We start from the raw sequence: 12,595 nt of genomic DNA, 5'->3' as shown, positions 1-12,595 counted from the left end.
CACCCATTTTCCAGGATTGGCCCTTAAAAAAATCCATGCAGGCAGTCTTCCACTCTCCCTTCATCCACCATCTGGCAGATAGGGACAAGCTTCTAGAGGATTCCAAGAACTTAATGATGGTGGTGCCACAAAATGGGAGGAGTCTGGCTGAACCTTTGAATAAATAGCATGTAGGAAACCATCTGTGGAATTCTATGCTCAATTGTAATGTGAGTGTTAAATAAGTTTCAATCTGTATACGAACAGATCATTCAAGAGGCTGGACTTTATGAGGAGGGGTGTGGTATCAGGATTGCAGGAAGACTTATCAACAGCCTGCCTTATGCAGATGATACAACCTTGCTTGCTGAAACTGAGGAGGACCTGAAGCCTTTGCTGCTGGCGATCAAAGACTGTAGCTTTCAATATGGCTTGAAACTTAACATCAAGAAGACAAGGATTCTCACCACTGGGCCAACTGGCAGCCTCATGATAGATGGAAAAGAGATTGAGGTTGTTAACAATTTCAGCTTACTTGGCTCCACAATCAGCACTCTTGGCACCAGCAGTCAGGAAATCAAAAGATGAATAGCATTGAGGAAGTCTGCTTGGGACCTTTCCAGAATGTTATGGAGCAAAGATGTCACTCTAGAGACTAGATGTACCCAATCCAGGCCATGGTCTTTGCAGTTACTTGCTATGCATCAGATATCTAGACAGTGACTAAGGAATACAGAAGAATCGATGCCTTTGAGTTGTGGTGCTGGAGAAGAGTATTGAACACACCGTGGACTGCCAAGAAAATTAACAGGTCTGTCTTGGAGAAGGTGAAATCAAGTTCCTGCTTGTAGTCAATGATTTTGGAGCTACATCTCACATACTTTGGGCACACAGCTAGGAAGGACCAGTCCCTGGAGAGGGACATCATATTTGGAAGAGTGGAGGGACAGTGCAGGTGAGGAAGACCTCAGTGAGATGCATGACATGATAATTGGGACAAGGAGATTAGATATGTCAGAGTCAGTGAGACTGGCTCAGGAAAGGGCAAGCTTTAGAGCCATTGTACATAGGGTTGCTTTGACTGGCAGGCGACTTGATGACACATAAAAACAATAGTATTCACTAAGGCTTTGAAATCTAGGGCTTGCTATAGCAGTTAGCCTATCTTTTACATAACACACTGGAGTCCCTGCATGGTACAAATGGTTGGGACACACATGCATGCATGCACACACACATAGACACAATCTTTGCTCTAGTTGAATGGCTGGAAGTTGAGATCCAGCCAGAAGTGCCATGGAAGAAAGGCCTGGTGATTTACTTTGAAGATGAGCCATTGAAAATTCTGAAGAGCCTGATTCCACTCTGCCACATCTGGGGTCGCCATGGGTTGGAATCAACATGATTGCAACTGGTCTGGTAGCACATAAAATAAAGGAAGAAATTGGGCTTTTGAGCCATTTGCCTCTAGATGAACCAACTGTTTTGTTTTCAATCCTTTGCAAAGGCTGGCTGTTTCAGTCTACCTCGAAGTGTCCTGGGAGAGAGGCCTGGCGATCTACTACTGAAGAACAAGCAACTAAAACCTCTCTGGAACACAGCTCTACTCTTTAACGCTGAGAGCTGCTGAGAGTTAGAGCTATTTGACAGCAACTAGTCTCTTATATGAACTAACTTTTCTCCTGTACCTCTAACAGGACAAGTGAAATACCAGCCTTAGAACTGGGGATATAATCAGTTACACAATTTTCTGTGTTCTGTGTCTTTCTAACAGGACAAGTGAAGTATCATCCTTAGAACTGGGAATATAATCAGTTACATCATTTTCTGTTGAGGAAGGCCAACTAAAAGCCTCTCTTTTGTTTAATTTATAAAGTTGCTGGTAGAATTCTATCACATGAGTTTGAAGTTTGTTGTTTTTAGAGTTTTAAATTAATTCAAATTTGCTATGATCTTATAAAAGAAAGCAACCTTCATATTAAAAAAGGTCTAGAGATCAGGAGAAGTATTACACTGGGAATGTCTGCATCAAAGAATGCTCCAAATTATTGGGGAGCAATGATGTGAGTTTGAGGACTAAGGGGTGCCTGACTGAAACCATGATCTTTTTTTTTTTTTTAGATTTTACAGTTTTGTTCTTAGCACACACTGCCAGTAAATTAAATTTACTTTCTCAGAAAGTGAGGCACGTAACACGTACAGGGCCACCAGAATAACTGACAGGTACTGATAGAAGTGAAGATGGCTTCATTTCCTTTGTACATAACTGGGTGATTTGTGCACTTGATCTCGGCTCTGTCCGTTGGCCTGAGAGCTGTATTGATGGTCTCTGCTTACAGCTGCTCAGCTGTTGAGCTGTTCTTGGTTTTCCTTTCAGAATCAATGGGTGCTTTAATAGAAAATCTTATTTTTAATACCTTCTCTGGTAATTCTTTCCTGGATTCTTAGTTTTGCATAATTATATCTACAATGGAACCAGTATCCTAAAGTCACCAAAATAAATCCTCCTACTCCAACATCACATGATCTTCTAATTTTGCTCGTTAATAAAAAATGTCCAAGGCCAGCCACAACAGATCCCAACGAACCACACAGTACTGAGTCACGTGCACAGGGAATGTTCTGGACGTCTAAAATACCTAGAAGCTTGAAGGACTTCCTGTTTCCGGACTCGCCGGCTTCCCACTCAGCGGCCATGGCGAGGACCACGTGGTTGCAGCCCCGAGCGGATGCTGCGGCCCCGCCTCCCCCATGATCTTTTTAATCACTTGCTAGGTGTCTGGGAGCTGGACAATGAACTAGGATGATAGAAGAAGAATTCAAGCATTTGAGCTGTGGTGTTGGAGAATACCGAATATACCATGGACTGCCATAAGAGCAAATATGTCTTGGAGACCGTGCAGCCAAAGTGCTCTTGGAGGCAAAGATGATAAAGCTCTGTTTCACATACTTTGGGCATGTTGTGAGGAGAGGCTATTCCTTGAAAAGGGATCTCATGCTTGGAAAGGCGAAGGAACTATGAAAGAGAGGAAGACCCTCAACCAGGTGGATTGACTTGGTGTCTGCTACAATGGGCTCAAGTGTGTCAGAAAGTATGAAGATCGCAAAGGAGGGGATAGGGTTTAGATCTGTTGTATATAGGGTCCCTATGGGTTGTACTCGACAGCACCTAACAACAACACAAGTGTGTCAGATATTTTATCACATTATTTAATTTGGTCATGAAATGAACAAAATTCAAAACCCAAGCCATCATTGTCAAGTCAATTCTAAGTCACAGTAACCCTGTAAGGTAGAACCTAACTGCCTTTCTTTCAGTTAACAGTGAGCACTTAGCCCTGAACCATCAGGGCTCCTTCTTAACCCACTAAAGAAGGATATGAATAAGGTTCTTGAGACAAGGGCTCCAATGTGTCCCCAGCCCCCACCCCAACCTCCTGCTTCTCTGGAGACACAATAACTCTCTAAACACTTGTGTGTGGCCAACAAAACTCAATGAAATCAAGCCACTCCTAACTCATGGTGACTCTGTCAAGACTACCAAGGCTGTAAATCTTTATGGAAAGAGACTTCCCATCTTTCTCCTGCACAGCAGCTGGTGGATTGGAACCACCAACCTTTCAACTAGCTGCACATAAGACCATGCTCCACCAGTGCTTCCTTGGTGTGTGGTTGTTGTTGTTCTTATGTGCTGCCGAGTCGCTTGTGACTCATAGCGACCCTATGTACAACAGCCCTAAACTCTGCTCTGTCCTGTGCCAATCGCACTGTCTCTGACACACCCATCCCAATTCACCAGTCACTGAATCAATCCCCCTCATAGAGGGCCTTCCCCTCCTGTGCTGTCCCTCCACCCTCCCAAGCATGATGTCCTTCTCCAAGGACCGGTCTCTCCTCACAACATGTCCAAAGTATGTTAGACGGAGCCTCAGAATCCTTGCCTCCAAGGAGCCACACGGTTTAACCCTTTCCAGGACAAATCTGTTTGTTTCCCTAGCAGTCCATGGTATTCTCAATACTCGTCTCCAGCACCACAGCTCAAAGGCATCAATTCTCCTTCTATCCTCCTTGGTCATTGTCCAACTCTCTGATGCATAACAAGTGACTGCGAAGACCATGGCAATTGAAAATCCCACTGCAATTCTTTCAGAGATGCTTGACTCATTTCTTCCTTTTGCCACGAATGGCCCTTCACCCCAGGGGACAATGATTGATGCCTAGAGAGTAAATACGGGCGGGCACTGGGTTATGAACCAGATTCGTTCCTGAGTTGGCCTTTATGTCTCGTTAGTGGCTATGGAGTTGGCACCTGGCCGCCCTGTGTGTACAAGAGAACAAAACAATGTCCAGTTGGTTGTGGATCAGTCAGTTGCAATCTGGAGGGGGTTTGTTGGCTGAATGTCAGCGGTAGATTGCCAGGCCTTTCTTCCTAGTCTCTCTCAGACTGGACGCTCTGGTAAAACCTGTTCAGAACGATGGAAGACACAACCCTACACTGAGAGACCAGCGGGTGGCAGACACTAGTGGGAAGTTTTACCTTCATGCTCCATTTCATTCTCAGAGGAGCTCTGCTGGGGCTGGAGGTGAGGAAGATTCTCTTTAATTAGAGGGAGGAGGCATCCCAGAGGCTACGTGAACATTAAGTGATGAATCCAAAACCCCATAGTCATGGGGACTCATTCCACTCTGTATCAATTCTCTTTTTCCCACCTGCCCTCACTTCCCTAGGTCTGAGGAGGCGATGACAGGCAGGAGTCAGAGCTCCTGGGGAAACCTGTGCTCCCAAGATGTTCCTCCTGCAGAAAGGCTCCATCTTCAGTTGATGGGAGAAACAGGATTGTACCATCAGAAGAAACCTTGGTGCTCAAACTGAGAAGACCTTGAGACAAGAAGTCCAGCTGGAAGGACACACAGCGGGAGGCTCTCAGACGGACCTGGGAACAGCTAAAAACAGACCTCATCTGGAAGCAGACCCTCATGAGGGACCAGGGACAGGGAGGAAAGCCGAGACAGGAAGTGGCTGGTCTGGTTGTTCTCAGGAAGTCACCAGGCTTGGGGGACTCGGCTCTGGCCTTTCTCAAAGTGTGCACCTGGGACCCCTGCATCACACTCGCCTGGCATGTTGAAAGAGGAGTTTCTGGCTCACAAACCTAATGAATCCACATTCCTGGGAATAGATGGCTACGTTTAAAACAAGCTTGAAGAGTAATTCTGAGGGTCATCAAAGTTTAAAAATTGAAAATCCCACTACAATTCTTTCAGAGATGCTTGACTCATTTCTTCCTTTTGCCATGAATGGCCCTTCACCCCAGGGGACAATGATTGATGCCTACTGAGTAAATACAGGCGGGCCCTGGGTTATGAACCAGATCCGTTCCTGAGTTGGACTTTATGTCGATTTTTATATAAGTCAGAATAGATACACACGTTCTTAGTGAGTACTTATTTTAGTACAAGAAAGAGCTCAAAACCTTTACAGTGATTTAAAAGCTTGAAAGTATCACAAGTAAAGGCAATTTGGTGAAAAAAAATTTTTTGAGCAAAAGTTGGTGTAAAAAAAGTAGTTTTTACTACACTGACATCAAGTTGAATCCAAATTCATGGCATCAGCCAACTGGTTTCCAAGGCTACTAACCTTCACAGGAAAAGGCTACCTGTCTTTCTTCCAGGGAGAAGAGTGGCTGGTGGGTTTGAACCACCAACTTTTCTGTTAGCAGCTCAATATGTTATTGAAAATGCCATCACAGTTCATTTCAAAGTGAGGGCTAATTTACATAACATTAAAAAGCAAGTATGGGTGGTAAGAGGGATGTTTATATGTAACCTGGAGATGGCCTGGAGGGTTTTATGCAAACCCAGTTATATTTATTAATTTACATATTGTGCAACATTCATGCTTCAACAGCAGGGCTGAGTAGTGGAGACAGATGCTATGTGACCTGCAAAATTGAAAATACTTGCTGGTTGGCCTTTTCCAGACAACATGTGCTCGCCCTGGTCACTAAGTACTATGGAATATACCCTGTTCAGCACTGAAGCTCACAGTGCAGAGCTATGCCCACAGTTAGAAGGCAGTAGAAATTAGAAATGATCCCAGAGATCTTTAAAAATTGTGACCTATTTGCCTGCTACAACATACTCTGGGCATGTCATCTGAAGAGGTCAGTCCTTGGAAAAGAACCCAACACTTGGAAAAGTGGAAGGTCAGAGGAAGAGAGGAAAACACCAAGCAAGGTGGGCTGACACAGACTGCTGAGGGGCTGGAGCAGGGTGAAGATTGTGAAGACGCTGTAGGATCAGGCAAGGTTAAATCTGCTGTACGTGGGACTGTTATGAGTCAGTCATAGGTGAGTTGGGGACCTTACAACAACAAGAGAGATGTCCTGAGGGCCTGCCATTCTGCTTCATAGATGTCACCTGTATGAACGATGAACACAGTGTAGTGTAGTGAGCAGATTTTCAAGAGCCTAGAAAGGCAAGTACTTGGGTCCCATCGAGATGCCCACCCTTTTTGCTGTAACTTATACGTCAAAACTCTTGGAGTTTCCCTGCTATAGTCATTCTCTCACTCACTCATTCACCTCACTGCTGTGCGCTCAGATTCACAGCAGACCCTCCAGCAGATTTTCAGAGGCTAGAAAGTGAGTGGGAGGGGGTGGCCAGTCTTTCTCCCAAGGACCCGTTGGTGAACTCGAGCCCCCTGCCTGTGACTTGTCAGTGTGACCCCTTCTCCACCTGACTAGTTTATATCATCTGGAAGCTTAGCAATTGTTGAGATTATCAGTTATTTTGATGCCTAATATTATGCCCATCTCAAGAGTATATCAGTGTTGTTACTGTTATGTGCCATTGAGAAACAGATCTGGACCCTGTCCCCTCCTGTGCCATCCTCATCGTCTCTGACACACTGGAGCCCATTGTTCCAGGCACTGTATCAACTCATTGGTGAGGGTCTTCATGGCCTCCACCTTTCCAAGCATGATGTCATTTTCCAAGGACTGGCCTCTCCTAACACTATATCCAATGATGGGAGATGGAATTGTACCATCCTTGCCATCAAGGAGAACCGTGGCTTCACTCTGTCCAGGATGGACTCATTTGTTCTCTTGGTAGTCCGTGGAGAGCGCTGGTGGCCTAGTGCTAAGAAGCTGTGCTGCAAACCCAGAGGCATGCAGTGTGAACCCACCAGATGCTCCGAGGGAGAAGTGCTACGGGCAATCTCCTCCCATGGGAGTGACCACCTCTGAACACTCGCTGGAGGGTCAGCTACAGTTCGATTTCAACTCAGCGGCACCTAACAACAATAGCACTCCACGGATGCTCAGTTTCCTCCAACACCACAACTCAAAGGCCTGACTGTTCTGTCATCCTTCGTCATTGTCTCTCAGTCCTGCCAACTCCACAGCCTCAAACCCTGAAGCCCAGAGGCCCCCTCTGAATTGGTAATGATTTTGCTCAAAAAGTTGTGTCATCTAAGCACATCCTTTTTCTCCTTGAAAACTAATGACTTGTATAAGAGTAAATAGAAAATAGCTATGTTAAAATGCATGTGATGGTTGGGGAACTGGAAGTTGAAGTTAATGGGAGTGAAACAGCTAACACAGAAATAACTAGTGTGTTGACACAAAATAAAGAATAGAGCCACTGCTGTCATTAGGTCTAGAAATGGTTGAACAGGAGCGAGTTTTGCTGTGTGTATATATTTTTTTACCCAAAACCAAATAGCATATTAATCTTGAAATACACAAAATAAATCCAAGGCCACACCTTGCAAGCTCATTACCTGCCAGTCAATTCCCGCCATGGCGACCCCATGTGTTAAAAGGAGAGCTACTGGGGTTTTCCAAGCTGAAACCTTGCTGCAGAACGGGTTCAAATGGCCAGCCTTGCAGTTAACGTGTAAGTGCAATTCCAATTGATAGTGACCTCTCACTGGGCTTTCAAGACTGTAAATCTTTCCTAGAAGAGATTGTCCATTATATTCATCAATCCCACAGCAGCCAGCCTTAATGGAAAGAGGTAAATAGTGTGAACTCAGGAATCAGAAAGGAGTTCGGGTGGCTTAGTACAATATGTGTTCCATGACTAAGCCAAAAGTCAGCAGTTCGAATCCAGCAGCAGCACTGTGAGTGAAAGATGGGCAGTTTCCTTCTAGAAATATCTTTGGCCTCAGAGCACCCAGTGGAGGGGACTATGAGTCAGAATCTCCTCACCAGCCATGGGCTTAGTGGTCAGGTGTCAGAGAACCAGATTAAAAGCCACCTCCTCCTCCTTCTGTGTCCTCTGTGAGACCTTCAGCATGAGTGGCCACCTCTTCTGAAACGTGTAGTCGTCTCTCTGAAGCTGGTGGTCACTTCTCTGAAGCTCACCTTCCCATACACTGCAACACATTTACCTCACTCTGGTCTAAGTGCAGAGGACATGATCTCTGCAAAGCTCTAAGCACACAGTAGGCCTCATGGATACAAGGAAGTCTTTATTGCAATAATGGAGACTCCTCAGGAGAGCTGTCAGCTCAGTGACCTCAAATCCATTATGCATGTTTTATCTTCGCACTCCCAGGGTCTTGAATAAACAATGTCTTCATCCGCTTTTTAAAAAGAACTCTAATTCTGCCTCAGAATACCACTCCCTGCCTGCCTCCCCACCCTAAGCTGAAATCTGGCCAACTCCTCCACTGGCCGCTGGCCTGGATTTCCAAACACTGTTGGTTTAGCATTTCTCAAATGCATCCCATTAACATGATGAACCTGTCAGCCCTCGCCTCCTCTCTGAGCTCAGGTCTGACAGTCCCAGGGAGAGCCAGAGCCAGCAATGTGGGGCCAGCCTCCAGGATGGGTCTTTGTGAGGCAGGGTGGTACTGGGCTTGACTGCGGGATTGGGGGCTCTGTCAGCATTTGCATTGACGGGGTGCCCCCAGGTCAGATGCAGACACAGGCCGTGTGCTCGGAGACTGTGAAGAAGTGCGTTGGAATGAGGGGATCTGGGAAGTGTGAGAAAAATACATTCTCCAAGTCGCCACTTGAGGGGAAAAAACAAGACCTTGGATGAGGCAAAAGGCGCTGGTCTGGGAATCAGGAAATTGCCGTGCCCTGGCGCTGGCTCTCGCTGACCTGCTGTGTGTCTGTGGACACCGGCCTTGCCCTCTCTGTGGTGCATATGAATGGGTCTGGCTCGCCACAGGTTTTTACTTGCTTGGCAGCTGAAGCCTTTTTCGAACATAGTTTTACTTGGGGCATTTTAATATATGGACAGATGAAAGTTGGACTGGTTTTCTAGGAAAAGGAGATCTTTTTGCTGCTGTTACTGTTAGGTGCTATGATTTGTAGTGACTCCATGAACAACAGATCTGACTGGTGTCCTATTCTACACTGTCCTCACTATGTCTGTCATACTTGAGCCCACTGTGGAGATGGGGGAGGTGGAATCCTGTCCAATCAGGCTTCTCCAAGAACGGGAATGAGACCAGGATCTAAAAGGTTTGAAAACAATACGACCCGGCCGAGTGTCTGTAAGATCCCGCTCGTCCCGGCAACTGTTAGTCTGTTTCTCTGAGGCAGCGGCAGTGGCAGTCCTGAAACATGAATGACTTTCTTTATTGTCCATGTTCTTTGGACCAGGGGTCAGACCTGATGCCTATGTACTTTTATCCTAGAGTTAGAGAAGAGTCTCATTTCGTGTGAACTAACTCCTTGCTGATCCTCCGGCGGGTTTTCAGAGGCAGTTACTCGCATGGGAGGAGACTGCCCATCATTCTCCCGCGGAGCAGCTGGTGGATTCAAACCACAGGTCTTTGGGACTGCAGCGCAGTTTCTTACCACTAGGCCACCAGAGCTCCCTCAGAGTTAGCGGAGAACTCTAGTTCAAATCCTGACCCCACCATTCAGCAGCTGTGTGACGTTGAGCAAGTCACTCAATTCTGTGTGCTTTTACTTCTTCATCCAGACAACAGGCGGCTCTGAGGATGAAGGGAGTGTATGTGAAAGGGTTTGGTGGCACAAGAGTGGCACTGCCAACCCAAAGGCCAGGCTTCTCTGGCAATTAGCGCCCACCAGCCTAACCAGAGGAGAAGCAGAAGCAGTCTCCTTTCATGGGATTTGGGGTCTTGGAATCTACTGGAGGGGCAGCTGGACCCCGCTTGACGATGGACGTTGAATTTTGGTGCAGACTTCCAAAAAAACCAAACCAGTCTGTCCTGAAGGCAGTGTAACCAGTGTGTTTCGTAGAGGCAAGGACGGTGAAGCTTTGTCTCACACACACAGGGAAGGTTGTCAGGAGAGGCTAGTTTGGGAAAAAGACGTCATGATTGAAAATTAAGAGGGTCAGTGAAAGAAGACACCTCCCCCCACAACAAGATGAACTGATCTATAACTGAGATAATGGGCTCTGGTGTGACAGAGATCAAGAGGCCAGAACAGAGCAGGCGAAGGGTAAGCCTGCTATTCCTTGGGTCGCTAGGAAGCGGTCAATTCGACTGCACCTGATAACAAACATCAGTTACTGTCTGGAATCTTATTCCTGTCCCTTTTCTTGGGTTCAGGGGAGTGAAACTCAGAAGTGCAGCACATGCTCCTAGGTCACACAGCAATGGGAGTGGACTTGAATCTTCATGGTTCAGCTGTAAAGTTCACAAACTTAACATTCAGCCTCAATTGTGTTGCCCTTAGGTCAGCCTCAATTGTGTTGCCCTTGACCTTAGAGGTCAGGGTTCTATTTCTAGAAACATCTGTGAGGAGCCCCAAGCCAGAATGGAAGCTGGTTATTAACAGCTATCGTGGTTTAAGGAAGCCCTGGCAGCAGAGTGGGAGGGAGTCACACGGCCCACACAAAGGCACATGGTTCGAATCTGACAGCTGATCCAAAGGAGAAAGATGGGCAGCCTCCATCCATGTGATTTACAGCCTCTGAAAACCCACTGCAGGGTGAGCTACGAGTCAGCTCCAACTTGATGGCACACAACAATGGTGGCCTAGTGCATAATGGGCAGCTCTAGAATTGAGTCACTGATTCCACTCCTCCAGCCACCCGGTGGGAGAAAGCTGTGCTGTCTCACTCTCCTCCCAAAAGATTTACAGACTCAGAAACCCGGCAGAAGGGAGCTATGAGTCAGAAAGGGCTCAACAGCCGTGCGTTTGAATCTGATTGTAATGATTTAGGAGAGTTTGGGAGTCAGTGGCTGCAGCAATGGGCTGGGTACAGCCAAGATCCTGAGGCTGGCACGGCACTGGGCAGGGTTTCGCTGTTGCCCGTGGGAACGCTGTGAATTGGAGTGGATTTGACAGCACCTGATAACCACAGGTGTCAGCATGGAGGGAATCTGAGCATGGAGGGAATTCTGGTAAGTGTGGATCCAGGTAGGTAGACGGCAGGCCTTTGATCATCAGCGCCCTGGAGTGGCTGAGACTCTGCTCTCAGTCGCCACGTGTTCCAGTCTTTTCTGTGACAATTCTGCACGCATAAGGAGGGCAAAGCAACCCTTAGCTAGGGCGCGGGTGAGCAGGAAGCAAATTGACTTTCAATCCCTATTGAGAGCCCTTGCGTCTTTGAGCAGTGCATGAACTACTATGCCACCTCACGCACCACCCTCGACACTTCTCTGGCCTCCACGTTTGGCGGGGAGAAGGGCAGGGAGGGAACAGATTTGGCCAAAGTGAGACAAAGAATAGTCTCAGCTGAGCCTTGCTGTTTGTGCCCCCACCCCCAAGAGGGGAGGCGTGTGTGGGGAGGCTGTGCAGGCAGGAAGCGTGGTGTGATCGCCCCGAGTCACACAGTCACAGGGCCCCTCTATGTTGCTTTCTCTCCCCACCGAGGGTGGTAATAAAAGATGGCTGTGCGGCCCTCTCTGGGGAGCTGAACGCGAGCCAAACCATCATGTGGGGAACAAATGCTGCCATCGGCCGACTGCAGAGCCGCTGCCCTACGGTATTAAAACACAGACAACCTTGCCTCTGACCCCTGACCCAGGGAAATGGGCAGCGCGGGCCCACCCACCCAGACAGCCTCAATGCCTGGCCACAAACACCAGCATCAGAAAAAGAGCAGGCAGCGTAGTGTAGCTTTTAAACTCGGGCAGAGCTGGATTCAAATGCCAACTCCACTCGGCATGAGCTGCAGGACTTCGAGCAAGATACTGAGCCTCTCCATTCTTGGTTTTACGTTTAGGCTATTTGCATTTAGATGCCATCAAGCTGGCCTCTGGTTCACGAGGACACCATGCACAATAGGAGGAAACACTGCGCAGTCCTGTGCCTTTCTGATCTGCAGGGTTTTGACTGATAGATCTTTGAGAGTAGAGTGCCACGTCTTTCTTCCTAGTCTTTCCTAGTCTGGAAACTCTGCTGAAACCTGTCCAGCACACTAGATATTAACATTCAAGCTTCCACTGACACAAAGCCGGGTAGCTGGGCATGATGTGGGCTTTGGCCAATAACCAAACCCAGATCCCCTGCATGGCAAATGAGAATTTTATCACTGAGTCATCACCATCTGTCACTCCCATCTATACACTAGGACTTCTAAACCCACGATGCAGGGAAGATACTCTGATGTCATTCTTGTTAGATGCCTTTGTGTTGACTGCAATGCATAGTGACCCTCTGAACAACAGATCAAAACC

The 12,595-nt window shown here is 47.2% G+C and overlaps 1 protein-coding gene and 1 pseudogene across 2 annotated transcripts in view; both read right to left on the bottom strand.

Moving 5' to 3' along the window:
- The window catches only part of SYN3 (synapsin III), a 785,331-nt gene that overhangs the window by 614,799 nt on the left and 157,937 nt on the right, over positions 1 to 12,595 (bottom strand). The window lies entirely within an intron of this gene.
- Positions 2,313 to 2,676, bottom strand: LOC102846191 (annotated as a pseudogene).

This window comes from Elephantulus edwardii, unplaced genomic scaffold (genome assembly GCF_000299155.1).
Source record: "Elephantulus edwardii isolate Elephantulus edwardi_28Jun2011 unplaced genomic scaffold, EleEdw1.0 scaffold00211, whole genome shotgun sequence".
NCBI classification, from domain to species: domain Eukaryota; kingdom Metazoa; phylum Chordata; class Mammalia; order Macroscelidea; family Macroscelididae; genus Elephantulus; species Elephantulus edwardii.
Note: the sequence above shows the minus strand (reverse complement) of the source record. Positions and strands in the feature narration are given on the sequence as shown.